General features: G+C 38.6%; 2 long non-coding RNA genes across 5 annotated transcripts; one reads left to right on the forward strand and one right to left on the reverse strand.

The window, feature by feature from the left end:
- Positions 1-3,096: 3,096 nt before the first annotated feature.
- On the reverse strand, positions 3,097-8,616 carry LOC146478030 (uncharacterized). Of its 4 annotated transcripts, none has more exons than XR_014865214.1 (5): positions 8,432-8,616; positions 8,068-8,137; positions 4,516-7,274; positions 4,152-4,221; positions 3,097-3,412 (listed from the first exon to the last, which is right to left on the reverse strand). It is a non-coding gene; the product is annotated as an uncharacterized LOC146478030 (long non-coding RNA). The 4 variants fall into 4 exon arrangements; XR_014865211.1 differs by lacking the exon at positions 8,432-8,616 and adding an exon at positions 8,232-8,390; XR_014865212.1 differs by lacking the exons at positions 4,152-4,221; positions 4,516-7,274; positions 8,432-8,616 and adding an exon at positions 8,232-8,411.
- A 906-nt stretch (positions 8,617-9,522) lies between these two features.
- On the forward strand, positions 9,523-11,945 carry LOC146478031 (uncharacterized). Its single transcript, XR_014865191.1, has 3 exons — positions 9,523-10,219; positions 10,300-10,380; positions 11,712-11,945. It is a non-coding gene; the product is annotated as an uncharacterized LOC146478031 (long non-coding RNA).
- The last annotated feature ends 2,173 nt before the right edge of the window (positions 11,946-14,118 follow it).

Here is a 14,118-nt window from a genome sequence, read left to right on the forward strand (position 1 = left end):
TTCTTCAACCGTGGACGATAATCCTGCTGGTATACCTTGGATCAAACTGATGATCTAATCGGCGTAATATAGAAAAAAAACTCAACTCGAAAATGTGGTCTTTTCGTTCGTTATTCATAGTATCGATGTTAATTAAAGACCAAGATATCACATCATACCAATTGTTGTTGATAAAACAATATCGTGTGCTTGTAAATTAAAGTATTTGCTTCTTTGACTAGTGAAAATATCTGGAATTTTTTTTTTTTTTTTTTACTTTTCGAAAAAATTGGGTCGGTCGGGCGATGGGAAACGAAACATTTTATTGGGATGGCCTTAGATGGTTGATTAGTTTTACTCTTTCAGAGATTAGAGGCGACCCCAAGACTGTGACGGGGCTGACAGAACAACTGTCGGTTGCGCTCTTTTGGCCCGCCATGCATTCATTCCATGATAGCAAAAGATGGTTTGTGGTCAAACGAGCGGTTATTCTGTCCTTGTTTATGCAGTACTTCGTAGTTTTTTTTTATCAAGAACTCATTTGATGAAGTCTTTTTTGACCCTTGGTGGGTGGCATGAAGAGAAGTGCGTATCAGTATTGAAATGTTTCAGTAGGTTGAAAGTACGTACGCACACACGAACTAAATTCCATCTAAATCTTTCGCCTTTACAAATATTTGTGTCCAGAAATGTTCTGTCTGTTTCTGAAATTTCAGCCATAAATTTACTGTGGGGTGGTATTTGTTTGCTTGCTCAATGAACTGCATTATAATTATCCTTTCTGTTTAAATTAAGTCCATAGGGAAAATATGTCGTCTATACATCGTTTCCAAATGAGTGGTTTTAATTCGCTTTGGTTTAAAATCTCCGTTTCAACCTTAGCCATGAAGATATTGCTCAAAAAATAGGGAAAAAGGAGCTAAGAGTGCGATTTATAGTATCCTCCCCGTGCATTAGTTGGGCATTTTTCACAATGTCATCGTCTGTTCCGGGTGCCAGTCGTTTGATGACCTCGTGAATTTCAGCTCACAACAACGTCAAACGTTTCAATGGCGTTTTTTATTCTAGAGGACACATTAGGTACATGTGCACAGTTAAACAAGGTTACGATAAATGACTTGCAAGTAGGTGAGGTAAAGGTTTCTGCTGTCCACTCTGTTAGAAACCTTGGTGCTTGGTTTGATGCAAACACGAATATGACCACACATATTAACAGCATATGTCAGCCTAGTCATTACCATCTACACAACATCCGGCGCGTTAGAAAGTACTTATCATATGACAGTAGGAAGTCCATTGTACAGGCTATTATATTGTCACGATTAGACTATTGTAACGGTCTATTATATGATACGCCCGCTGTTCATCTTGGTAAGCTGCAACGCCTGCAGAACGCGGCAGCTCGGCTGGTATGTACTGTATGCAGGTATGATCATATCACACTATCACTGATCAACCTGCACTGGCTTCCGGTTACCTATAGAATAGAATTCAAGATTGCACTGTTAGTTGACAAATGTATCTATGGCATCGCACCACAGTATCTTTTAGACTTGATAAAAATCAATGAGAGCTCGCGGTACCAGTTGAGATCACACCGGGGCATACTTCTAATGGATAATACCTATAGAACAAAAAAGACACTAGGGGATAGGACGTTTGAAAATGTCGCGCCCAAAGTATGGAACCGACTCCCTTTTGAAATCAGACAATGCCAATCATTGAATACTTTTAAAGTTTTACTAAAGACACATCTTTTTAAATTAGCTTTTTATTAGTTCTCTTATTAACTCATATTTTGATTTTATTGTTTTTCCGGAGATTGTAAATTATTATTGTTGTTATTATTTAGATTAGTTATTCATTACTTTAAGATTTTATTGTTGTAATGCGCATTCGATCATATCTTAATTGCATGTTAGACTGCGCAAAATAAGATATAAACATCATTATTATTATTATTATTATTATTATTATTATTATTACTATTATTATTATTATTATTATTATTGCAAAAATTACAGAGAGATTTAAGGCTCGACGTTTCGGAGTCATCTTGACTCCATTATCAAGAGAAAAAAATCAGTTTGTGAACGCGGATATTGAAATAGGCTAGAGCTGAAAATTAACATATTAACAGATGGTTAAGCAAATACTCTAGCCTATTTAAATATCTGCGTTCACAAACTGATTTTTTTCTCTTGATAATGGAGTCAAGACAACTCCGAAACGTCGAGCCTTAAATCTCTCTGTAATTTTTGCATGTCTTTGCATATCTTGCTTAGCAAATCCCTTTTAATTATTATTATTATTATTATTATTATTATTATTATTATTATTATTATTATTATTATTATTATTATTATTACAATTATTATCCGTCGGAACGAACTTGGGCAAACAATTGTTGTTCGTGTGGTATTAAAAACGTGTGTATAGTATAAAGACGGGCACAAGACGCATTATGGAAATTATTCGGCCAAAACAATGAGGTAAAGTGGAAAATCTAGTGATATATACGGGTAGAAAATAACTGAAAGTGTCATCAGAATGGATGATGATTAAAGAGATGGAAGAAAACCGTCACATAACGGACGAAACGAACGTAAAAATTGCATAGAAAGATGAAAGAGGTTTTCATCAGATATTTTCATCTTGTAAAATAATAACTAAGGAGACCTAATTAATATAAGCTTCATAGTTCCCTTTAGGTCTCCTCGCCATTGTTACATTTATTTTTTTCTTTTTTTTTTTTTTGTTTACATTGTATATGTGGTGTGGCAAAATAAATTTAAAATAATTAAATTAATTAATTATTGATTATCTGTATTTTTTACAAGTTTGATTTGCGCGAACATTTTCCCCGCACATACAGTAGAACCCGGCTGTACAATTTCGACAACTAGTTCTAGTTTTCATAAGCTTACCCTGAAATTCCCACATCTTAATTGCCTTGCGGATAGTGACTTACAAAGTGGATCAGAACACTACCCACTCTTTAACAATCAACCTCAGATCCGCTCGAGCATAAAAGAGCTACCACCGACTACTGTGCATTTGAGTCTACCATCTGGATGCAAATGCACAGGATACAAAACAACGCGGCAAACGAAAACGTAAACTTGAATGTTTTAATTTCATTCATTCTTTCTTTTACAAGCTCCGATGATTGAACACGCTAACGTGCTTTAAGACTGTTCGATTAAAACTGCGGCGGGAATTTCCATGAACATTTGAGAAGAAATTATCTATTCTTTTAAGATAACGATAATGTTATGCCATTGAAACCACTAATCAAAACGATAGGATCCTCGATCTTCGTTAATCGTGTAGCTGGATAGACAACCGGGGTTGTTCGGCATTTTTATCTTGTCCAGCATCAAAAATGCTGCAGGCAAATCTCCAGAGACTTTGGATACCCTTGATAACGGACCTAAGAAAACGAAAAAAATGAAATAAGACTTTGAGTGTGTTATTTTTTAGTTCGACTTTAACACGTCATTAAAGGCAATGAAGAAACTCAAATGTTATTCACCTTGAATGGTGAGAGTTTTGAAACTTTTATTTCTGTTACAAAATGTTGCGTATATAAGGACAAGTTCTACGACGATTGAGAGCTTAGGACCACTCAAGTTAAGGCTAATAAGAATGATATTACCATGTATACGTAAATTATGATCATACGGGTGTGTGAAGTCCTAAGAAGGACTGTTTGAGGTGACATTGACTGACATTTCGACAACCCGAGCAGAAGTCATCTTCAGAATGTAGAACGTCAGTAGATGGTATAAATTTCTCTGGTTGTTGACCTGATTGGTCAACGAAGCCATGATGTTATTGACTGTGGAGACTGTAAAAAGTGATTAGTGCGTTTCGACCCGTCTTTTGTTAGTCAAAAGTCCGTTGGTCTATTGTTAGTAAATTTGTCTGTCAGTTTGTCTGTTTTGTTCATTTGTCAATAAGTCCTTTCTAAGGTGTAGGTAGTTGAAGGCAACGGTTGTGTGACGTTTGTTCTAAGTTAGTAAACCAGCTTTCCACGTGACATACGTACTTGGCAGAGCCCCAGAGGATTCTGTGGTTCGTTTGTTAATGTCGATAAGTGGTTCTGGTGGTTACTAGGAATTTCCTTTCCTGACGTTTTCCTCAGCTTTTGAAAACAATTTACAGTTTACCTTTGGGCTTAGTTGTTGTTTTCGATTCCTCTTTCACCATCTCGGGTGGGATTTCGTCTTGGTTCACAATCTGCGCAAACAAAAACAAAGAGGAACAAGTTATGAAAAAAACCAAATAAAATAAAAAGAAAGTCGCCTAAGTAGTTTTCGATTTACAGCCTGTACCTCGCCTTTTGCAGCAGACATTCTTGCACAACGATATGGTGCGAACTTCTTGCCTGATTGTTTGAAAACTGGATACTGAGAAAAGTATCGATGCACGCAGTTTCAAGGTTAAAACGCTTGTGGCAACATTAATCATGTGTTCGAGTTTTGTGTTGTTTGTCTTGTGATTTGTGACAATATGGGAATATTTTGATCGTACCTCGTGATAACTGAAAGGTAAAGTTTTTAGTGTTATATTACCAGGGTTGCCCGCCTTGACCGGTTTGTGAGTGATGTAACGGTTTGAAAGCTGAATACCCGTTTAAAGCAGGCCAGAAAATTCGAAACTCGAACTTTCGAAGGTAAAACGATTATGGAAGTTTCTAAAATTGCATGTTCAGTTAGTAAGTTGCATGATCGAATTTTATGAATGTGTTGTTTATCATCAGGAGCCATAATCAGGGATGGAGACCGTAAGCGTGGGATCCACGCGTCCCCATCAATGTGTTGTACCAAAAAATTTATTTTTGGAAAAAAATTGGGCCACCTTTCACGTCATAAACCCGCGCGGATACACGCAAATTTGCGTGGGCTACTTCAATGGAAGAGAAAGTCCAGTTCGGTTTCAACAAAATTATATATTTTTTAAACACTTTGAATGTGAAACTGATAACATTTTATTGTCCTGTACATGTTTAAGTTCCTCCGTCTAACCTTACTAAACTACAGCTGTAAACTAAAGCATTGGGGACAACTCTAGGAAATTCTCTTTTCAACCGATCAGCCAGAAGTGAATTTCTCGATTACTTCTTTTTGCCGAAAAGCTTACTGCTTCTTGTGACGGCTGTTAGCTTACTGCTTTCAAGAAGTATTACCCGTAAGATTTCAGATGAATGTTCATTCCTTTATCAGTTGTCTATTTCTATGGTCATTGAAAGGACAATAAAGCTGTAAGAACGTCCTTATCTGTTTTCAAACTCTTTCTTTTTTCTATTAGTTCGCAGGATAAATTTTCGGCTACTGTTTGAACCATATCATACTGGCAAAAGTGACGCGGAAAGCAGCTGAGAAAAAAAATCACTAAAGTTACGTGTCTGAGTACATGTCCGTAGAGTGTAAGCTTTTTTCATTCATTCAACTGTAGCAACGCACGCAGCGCCACCATTTTGGCGCCATTTTGACTTTACCGCGAGAGTCATGTGATCAATATGCAATTTATTTAACTTTTAACGTCTTCTTTGTTACCTTTTCGTTGTGAGAGTCTGGTCCTTAGATGTGGGCACCGATGAGATCTCTTCCCTGGAAAATTTTTAAAAATTGGACGCCGTTTTGAATGGATGGAAAAATATTTCAATTCTCCACGCGCGATCCTGACCATTTTCACGTGTGTGCAGCGCGCGCGTATGGCGCAACTTTTTTTAAAAGAATAGATTTTTTGGTACCACACATGGGGACAAGCCCACATGTCAAAATGGCATCTCGTTACGGAAGTATTGACCAGAAAAAATATTGAAAACAAAAACGTTAGTAAAATTCCCAACATCTTGATGAAAACTGCTTGTATATCCGGTCTCGATCCCTGATTATGGCTCTTGCGTATATTGAAATGTTTCAGTAGGTTGAAGTGCTAAGAACTGAATTGCTTGAATCTTTCGCCTTTATAAATGTTTGTATCCGCCGTAATGTCGTTTCTGTTTCTGAAATTTCAGCCATAAATTTACTGTGGGGTGGTGTTTGTTTGCTTGCTCAGTGAACTGCATTATCTCCTCTCTGTTTAAAGTCCATAGGGAAAATATGTCGTCTATATATCGTTTCCAAATGAGCGGTTTTAATGCGCTTCGGTTTAAAAATTTCAGTTTCAACCTTAGCCATGAAGATATTGCTCAAAAAATAGGAAAAAGTAGCTAAGTGTGTGATTCATAGTATCCTCCCCGTGGATTAGTTGGGCATTTTTCACCATATCATCAACCGTTCCGGGTGCCAGGCATGTGATGGCCTCGTGAATTTCACCCCACAACAACGTCGAACGTTTCAATGGCGTTTTTTATTCTTGAGGACACGTTATCCGTCTGCACGAACTTGAGTCGCATTTGTTGTTCGTGTGGTATTAAAATGCGTCTGTGTAGTATAAAGACAGTTACAAGACATTGTGGATGCTCGGCCAAAACAATGAGGTAAAGCGGAAAATCTAGTGATATACATAAAATAAAATGCAGAAAATAACTGGAAGTGTCATCTGAATGGACGATGATCAAAGAGATGGAAGAAAAGTGACCGTCACATAATGGACGAAACGAACGTAAAAATTGCGTAGAAAGATGAAAGAGGTTTTCATCCTGAGATATTTTCAACTGAATAAAACTATTATTGATTATCTGCATTTTTTCAAGATTAATTTGCGTGAACATTTTACCTGCAGATACAGTGGAAGCTGGCTGTACAATTTCGACAACTGTTACACTGACGTTACCCTGAAATTCTCACATCTTAATTGCCTGGCGGATAGTGACTTACAAAGTGGATCAGAACATTATCCACTCCTTAAACAATCAGCCTTAGATCCGCTCGGGCATAAAAGAGCTAGCACACGACTGCTGTGCTTTTAGGTCTACCATCTTGGATGCGAATGCACAGGATACAAAACAACGCGGCAAGCGAAAACGTAAACTTGAATATCTTAATTTCATTCATTCTTTCTTTTACAAGCTCCTGTGATTGAACACGCTAACGTGCTTTAAGTCTGTTCCATTAAAACTGCGGTGGAAATTTCCATGAACATTTGTGAAGAAATTATCAATTCTTTTAAGGTAACGATAATATTATGCCATTCAAACTACTAATCAAAACGATAGGTCCCCCTATCTTCGTTAATCGTATAACTGGATAGACACCCTGGGGTGTTCGGCATTTTTATCTTCTCTAGCATCAAAAATGCTGCAGGCAAATGTCCGGAGACTTTGGATACCCTTGATAACGGACCTAAGAAAACGAAAAGAATGAAATAAGACAATGAGTGTGTTATTTTTTAGTTCGACTTTAACGCGTCGTTAAAGGCAATGAAGAAACTCAAATGTTATTCACCTTGAATGGTGAGACTCTTGAAACTTTGATTTCTGTTACAAAATGTTGCGTATATAAGGACACGTTCTACGACGATTGAGAGCTTAGGACCACTCAAGTTAAGGCTGATTGTGATAAGAATGATATTACCATGTATACGTAAATTATGATCATACGGGTGAGTGAAGTCCTGAGAAGGGCTGTTTAAGGTGACATTGACTGACATTTCGACAACCCGAGCAGAAGTCATCTTCAGAGTGTGGAACGTCAGTAGATGGTATAAATTTCTGTGCTTGTTGACCTGATTGCCCAGCAAAGCCGAGATGTTATTGGTCGTTTGTCAGTAAGCCATGATGTTATTGGCTGTGGAGACTGTAAAAAGTGATTAATACGTTTCGACCAGTCTTTTGTTAGTCAAAAGTCCGTTGGTCTATTGCCAGTAAATTTGTCTGTCAGTTTGTCTGTTTTGTTCATGTTGTCAATAAGTCCTTTCTAAGGTGTAGGTAGTTGAAAGCAATGGTTGTGTGACTTTGTTCTAAGTTAGTAAACTAGCTTTCCAGAGGGAGTTGTTGAAAATAATTTCTACTGTAGGTAACGCACTTGGAAGAGCCCCAGAGGATTCTGTGGTTCGTTTGTTAATGTCGATGTGTTGCTACTAGGAATTTTCTTTCCTGACGTTTTCCTCAGCTTTTGAAAACAATTTACAGTTTACCTTTGAACTTAATTGTTGTTTTCGATTCCTCTTCCACCGTTTCGGGTGGGATTTCGTCTTGGTTCACAATCTGCGCAAACAACAACAAAGAGGAACAAGTTATGAAAAAAACAAATAAAATAAAAAGAAAGTCGCCTAAGTAGTTTTCGATTTACAGCCCGTACCTCGCCTTTTGCAGCAGACATTCTTGCACAACGATATGGTGCTAACTTTTTGCCTGATTGTTTGAAAAGTAGATACTGAGAAAAGGGTCGATGCACGCACTTTCAAGATTAAAACGCTTGTGGCAACATTAAATCCTGTGTTCAAGTTTTGTGTTGTTTGTCTTGTGATTTGTGACAATATGGGACTTTTTTGTACGTACCTTGTGATAACTGAAAGATAAAGTTTTTAGTGTTATATTACCAGAGTTGCCCACCTAGACCGGTTTGTGAGTGATGTAACGGTTTGAAAGCTGAATAGCCATTTAGAGCAGGCCAGAAAATTCGAAACTCGAACTTTCGAAGGTAAAACGATTATGTTCAGTTAGTAAGTTGCATGATCGAATTTTGTGAATGTGTTGTTTATCATACGATGGCATCCGGGACTTTGTCATCATGAGCTGTGATCATGTTTTGCCAGTGAATGTTAAATCACTGGAGTCGCGCATGTCACCTGATGAAGATTCGTCTCCTCAAAATTTTATGATGAAATAAAATTGTGAAGTGTAATTTCAGGATTGCGGTGACAGGTGAAACCCTTAAAAATCCTGCCTAATATAAATAAAAGTAAATACATCGAATCAGTACTGTCGACGGGATACAATATTCGAAGTCCGTTTTCTTTGAGTCCAGTTAGAAGTCGCCTTGTCGACTCGCCGGTTTAGGGTGCTTTAGCCTGTCCCAAGACGTTTAGACATGTACTGTGCGCGCGTGAAAAACGAGAAGAGATTCCCCGCCTTATTATAAGAAAAAGTTAAGCAGCGACGACAATAACACCAAAGAAAACGTCACTTGAAAATAACTTTACTTCATTCGTACTACTTGGATTTACATCCCTAGTACGACCCAAGCTGGAATATGGAAGCGAGGCTTGGAACGCCTTCTTAAAGAAAGGTGATCAGTGCTCTGGAAAGGGTTCAACGTAAAACAGCACGGTTCTGCTCACAAAATTGCAACAGTTATGTGAGTGTTACGGACATGATTAAAGACTTAAGACTGGTTTCCATATGATCGCGGATCGTGGATCGCAGATCGCAATAAGGTCTGCGATCATGTGGAGACATACTTCTGCGGTCGTCTGCGATCGTGATCGCAGACGATCGCAGAAGATAGAACCATCTTCTATCTCTTGCAAGCGATCCCCTGTGATCAATAGCGATTGTACGATCATATGGAAACCAAAGTTTTGCGATCCGCGATCGAAACACATCCCATAATATTTCGGGTTCTCTCCCACGATTCAACGCTCGTCTGTTCGATTGTAGAAACGGTCTATGTAGCAACACTCATTTCGTTATCATTTCGAGGAATTTATAGAGGAAGTTGCTCGTTATGAATGTGTTCACCATCGCAGCAGCAAAGATTTTAAAGACAAGAACAAAAAGGCCAACTGTTGGGACAACCTGATTGGGCAGAAGTTTAATTTATCGGCCGGGGAAGCGGAGGCCAAATTTCGCAACATAAAAACTGCGTACGGTCGTTATCGAGTCCAAAACTGATGTTTTCGACGGTTTTGGAGGTGACGACGACTCGCTTCATGACAAACAGAAGAAGCAAATTTGCTTGCGGCAAAATGATTTCCGCTCTTCCACGTTCGCGATGTTGTTTGCTCTTCAGCCTACACGCGCGTGTTTGACATTTCCGCTGACCAAAACGTATGGCTACGGTCGGCTCTGCGATCGTTGCGATTACAGTCGACTCCCGATAACTCGAACCCTCGCAAACTCGAACCTCGCGCTAACTCGAACCAATCTTCCTCTTCTTTCAGGTCATTTTCTATATAATTTTACCCTGGATAACTCGAACTCCCGATAACCCGAACCTTCTTGAATTTCCCTTGAAGGTTCGAGTTATCGGGAGTCGACTGTATATGGAAACAGCCTTTTTTGCGATCGTCTGCGAATGTTTGCGATCTGCGATCGTCTGCGATCATATGGAAACCAGCCTTTAGGGTAGGCCACACTGGAAACGAGACGAAGGCAGTTTAGGCTAACACTTATGTATAAACTAACTCACGGTCTTATTGATATAGATACCCGAAAACATTTAATTCATCATCCCGAGAGTCGCACGAGGGGAAGCCATCAATTTAAATTTCGCGTGCCATGTGCAAGTAAGGACATTTTTAAATTTTCGTTTTTACCAAGAACTATAGCGGACTGGAACTGCCTTTCTGAGGCAATTGTTTCATCAAAGTCCTCAGAAATGTTTATAGGTTATTATCAGCTTTTCTTAAATAATAGTTGTATATAACTTACGTAGTTATCCCTATTTAATTTTTATATGTTTTTTATATTTTACTTATCTTATTTATTTATTTATTAATTTATTTATCTATCTATTTTTTTATTTTTACGGTTGGTGTGATATCTTTTAACGATTTTACCGACCTATATATGTACATGTAAATTTCGGTTTGTTTACACTTTAATACACAGGGGACAGTAATAGCACAGGTAGCCCAAGCTCGAAATATGAGCGCTAGTTACGCAACGGTTGAAAAATATAAGGATTTGTATGGGAGAAAAACGGTTTATTTTAGAGGCTAAAAATATGAACGAATTCTTGAATAAAAATCACCCACTTTATTTCTCTTGTGTATGTTTTGCCTGCTATGTGGTTTTTAGGGCGATTTAGCGCGATTCCAGTGAGTTTTAGTTCCATCGCTCTCTCTCTATATATCGGATATATATAGAGAGAGCGATGGTACTAAAACTCACTGGAATCGCGCTAAATCGCCCTAAAAACCACATAGCAGGCAAAACATACACAAGAGAAATAAAGTGGGTGATTTTTATTTAAGAATTCGTTCATATTTTTAGCCTCTAAAATAAACCGTTTTTCTCCCATACAAATCCTTATATTTTTCAACCGTTGCGTAACTAGCGCTCATATTTCGAGCTTGGGCTACCTGTGGTAATAGATATGGTTTGGCTCTCCCATGGTTTACATAAGATCGCATGGTAAAGAAATTCCGTGAATCAAGACACACAGATAAACAGACAATAAGCTTTCTTAACTGAAAAATTCATTCAGACAGACCCGTGTTCACGCCTGAAAAGCAAATTCGTTCAATTTTCGCCTGGAGTGGAGCTACGTGAAGGCGACCGATCCAAGCGAACTGCGAGTCATATTAAATTAACTTATTACGTTTTTCGAAAATTTCGCCAAAGCTATTTGAAATATGACAAATCGATCAATTTAACATAAAGCACGGTAAAATTCACATTCAAACCTGAAGTAGTGTAAAGTGGATTCCCAGGAGCACACAAAAATTTTAACGTATACAGCTCATGTTTGCGATCGCACATGTTTTGCCTTGACACAATCTCGAACAGGAATTTCTTCGCTATTAACTCACTGACTTCCTCTTTAAGCAGCCGAGTGTTCCTTAGAAGTTGTTCTTTTGATTCACAGTATTGAAAACCTGTGTTTTCCTTCCAGGAACCACGAACTGCCACCTTGAAAATCCACGCATGATCATCAGAGACGCGGCAGCCATTTTGAATTGAATACAAGATGCCCCCAATGGCATTTCGCGGGATGCTCAATGTGGCCTCATTTATTCCCATTATATGCTTCGCAGATTTTTTAAACTATCTAATAAAACTAGCTGATGGAATAGTTTGAGTCACAAAGATAGCGTGATTTCCGTATTCCCTTGTTACGCTTCGCAGATTTTTACGCGGGATGCCCTGAAGGGGCATACCGTGTCTAAAAACGGGTCGATTTCTTTTTTTTCTTCCTCGTAGTCACAAATCGGTACATTAATTTATTCATTAAACTCTCCCCTCTCCTACTCGGGATGTATTGTTCTGATTGTCTTCAACAACAGCAGGCCAATCAAAATCCATTCTCGTCGCTTATATCGCGAGGGAGGGGACCCACTCACCCCTACCTGTGTGACGTCAATGCATCATTTGATATATTTACTAGAAATACGTGACTCGCAAAACCTCGCGAAGCGGGGCTGGGTGAAAAGCCCTCTTTACTCGTATTGTAGCATCAAACGAGGAGATTAAAAGGCGCATAAGATTTTTTTTTGATGAGCATAGTGTTTTCGTAGTTCCACGGGCTAGTTTGCGGTTGAAAATCTATTTCTGTCGAGACGTAATGTACAACGGGCGTGCAGCGCTGTCGTGTTCGATCAATTTATTTCCCACGGAAAATTATTCACCGCGGCCACAAAAAGTGTAATTTCTTTAATGCAATCTTTCACAAAAAAGATTTCTAAAAGAAAGGGAAAAGATTCTGGAGAGATAGTTCTGTATCCAGTGAATATTGATGAACATTGCAGTTGAAATTTGATCATGCACGCATATTTTTTTCGATGTATGCAAATTTTGCTCCAGACGACGCCAGACAGTCTGACGTCATTGTGCGGACACCTTCAAAGATATAAACATATATCAACATTTAGTATAAATCTACTAGTGTTCTATCACGAATGCCGTTCTCTGATTGGCTACGCTACTCGCTATCTATTCTGTGATAGATAGTGAGTAGCGATTTTCAACAAAATGGCGCCCGCTTCTTCGCGTTTTCGAAGTGTCTGCGATGAGGAAATAGATAATTTACTTGTTTAGTTTTGAACGACTAGTAGATTTATACTAAAACAATTAGATTATTCGCTCTCGATTTCTATGCGTGATAGTTGATTCGGGCTTCGCCCTCATCAACTATCACGCGATAGAAATCTCGAGCTCATAATCTAATTGTTAAATATATATATATAAATATATTTTTCGCTCGAATAGCTCCGCTCGGGCCGGCTCGGCCCGACAAATTTATTAACTTCGCTACGCTCGGGCCTTCGGCCCTCGCTTCGCGAGGAATTAAAGACGGATTAAGTCGCGCCATATTGTTTTAACATGTTCTGGACTCAAGTGTGCCGTTTTCAAAGGGAAATTTCAACATTTTGAAGCGGTAAATCGAAAGAATAACTTCTAAGAAGCACCCGACACGTAAAACGGTGGAAATTGGTGAGTTCTTAGTGAAGGAATCGTGCTTTGTTTGACAGTCTTAGGCCAGGGGTAGGCCACGACGCGAGACAGAAAAGAGGTCATTGAGAAGCTTACGTTATCGTAATGGAATTTGACAGATTTCCGCTGATAGTCTGAGTCGCGTAACACACGGAAAACAACGTAACGTGATCGTCGTGACTCAAACTATTCCATTAGCAAGGATAGTTTTATCAATCGGCGAAGCATACAGTTGGAATAAATGAATCAGCCCCAGCATCACGCGTAATGCCAGTATAGCAGGCATCTTGTTAAAACTATCCTCCCTTCGCAATTGAAATATTGCGTTACCGTACTCGAGATCTTACCGGAAATTTTTCTGAAAACGTCATGACAGAGGCAGATACATATCTGACTCACGCGCTATTTATATTTCCTGTTTATTATTCGCGATCATACCGGAAATTGTTTTCGGAAAACATCATGACCCGGGCCAGAACATGACTCTGAAGACAGAAGACAATATTAATGTTGAACACAAACATTTATAAAGACAGACGAAACGTTTTCCCAAATGAACACGACAACTTTAAGTAGAAATTTACAATCAAACCTCAAACTTTTTTATGAAGTGGATTTCCAGCAACGTTTAGACAACAGTTCGACAAAGCCTGCAGCGCAGGTGTTTCAAGATCAAGCTTGACCTTTCCTCTCCGCATTGCAAAACACAAACTGGCCAGTCAATACCAAGTTTCTTCGACGCGAGCTGTCCACTTTCCATCGTTTTAACTGTCGAGTGCTTCTTAGAAGTTATTCTTTCGGTTTACCGCTTCAAGAGGGTTAATTCTATTTTTGCAAACGGCATAGTTGAGTCTAGAACATGTGAACAA

The sequence above is a fragment of the Pavona decussata genome, unplaced genomic scaffold, assembly GCF_977016875.1.
Source record: "Pavona decussata unplaced genomic scaffold, jaPavDecu1.1 SCAFFOLD_67, whole genome shotgun sequence".
Taxonomy (NCBI): domain Eukaryota; kingdom Metazoa; phylum Cnidaria; class Anthozoa; order Scleractinia; family Agariciidae; genus Pavona; species Pavona decussata.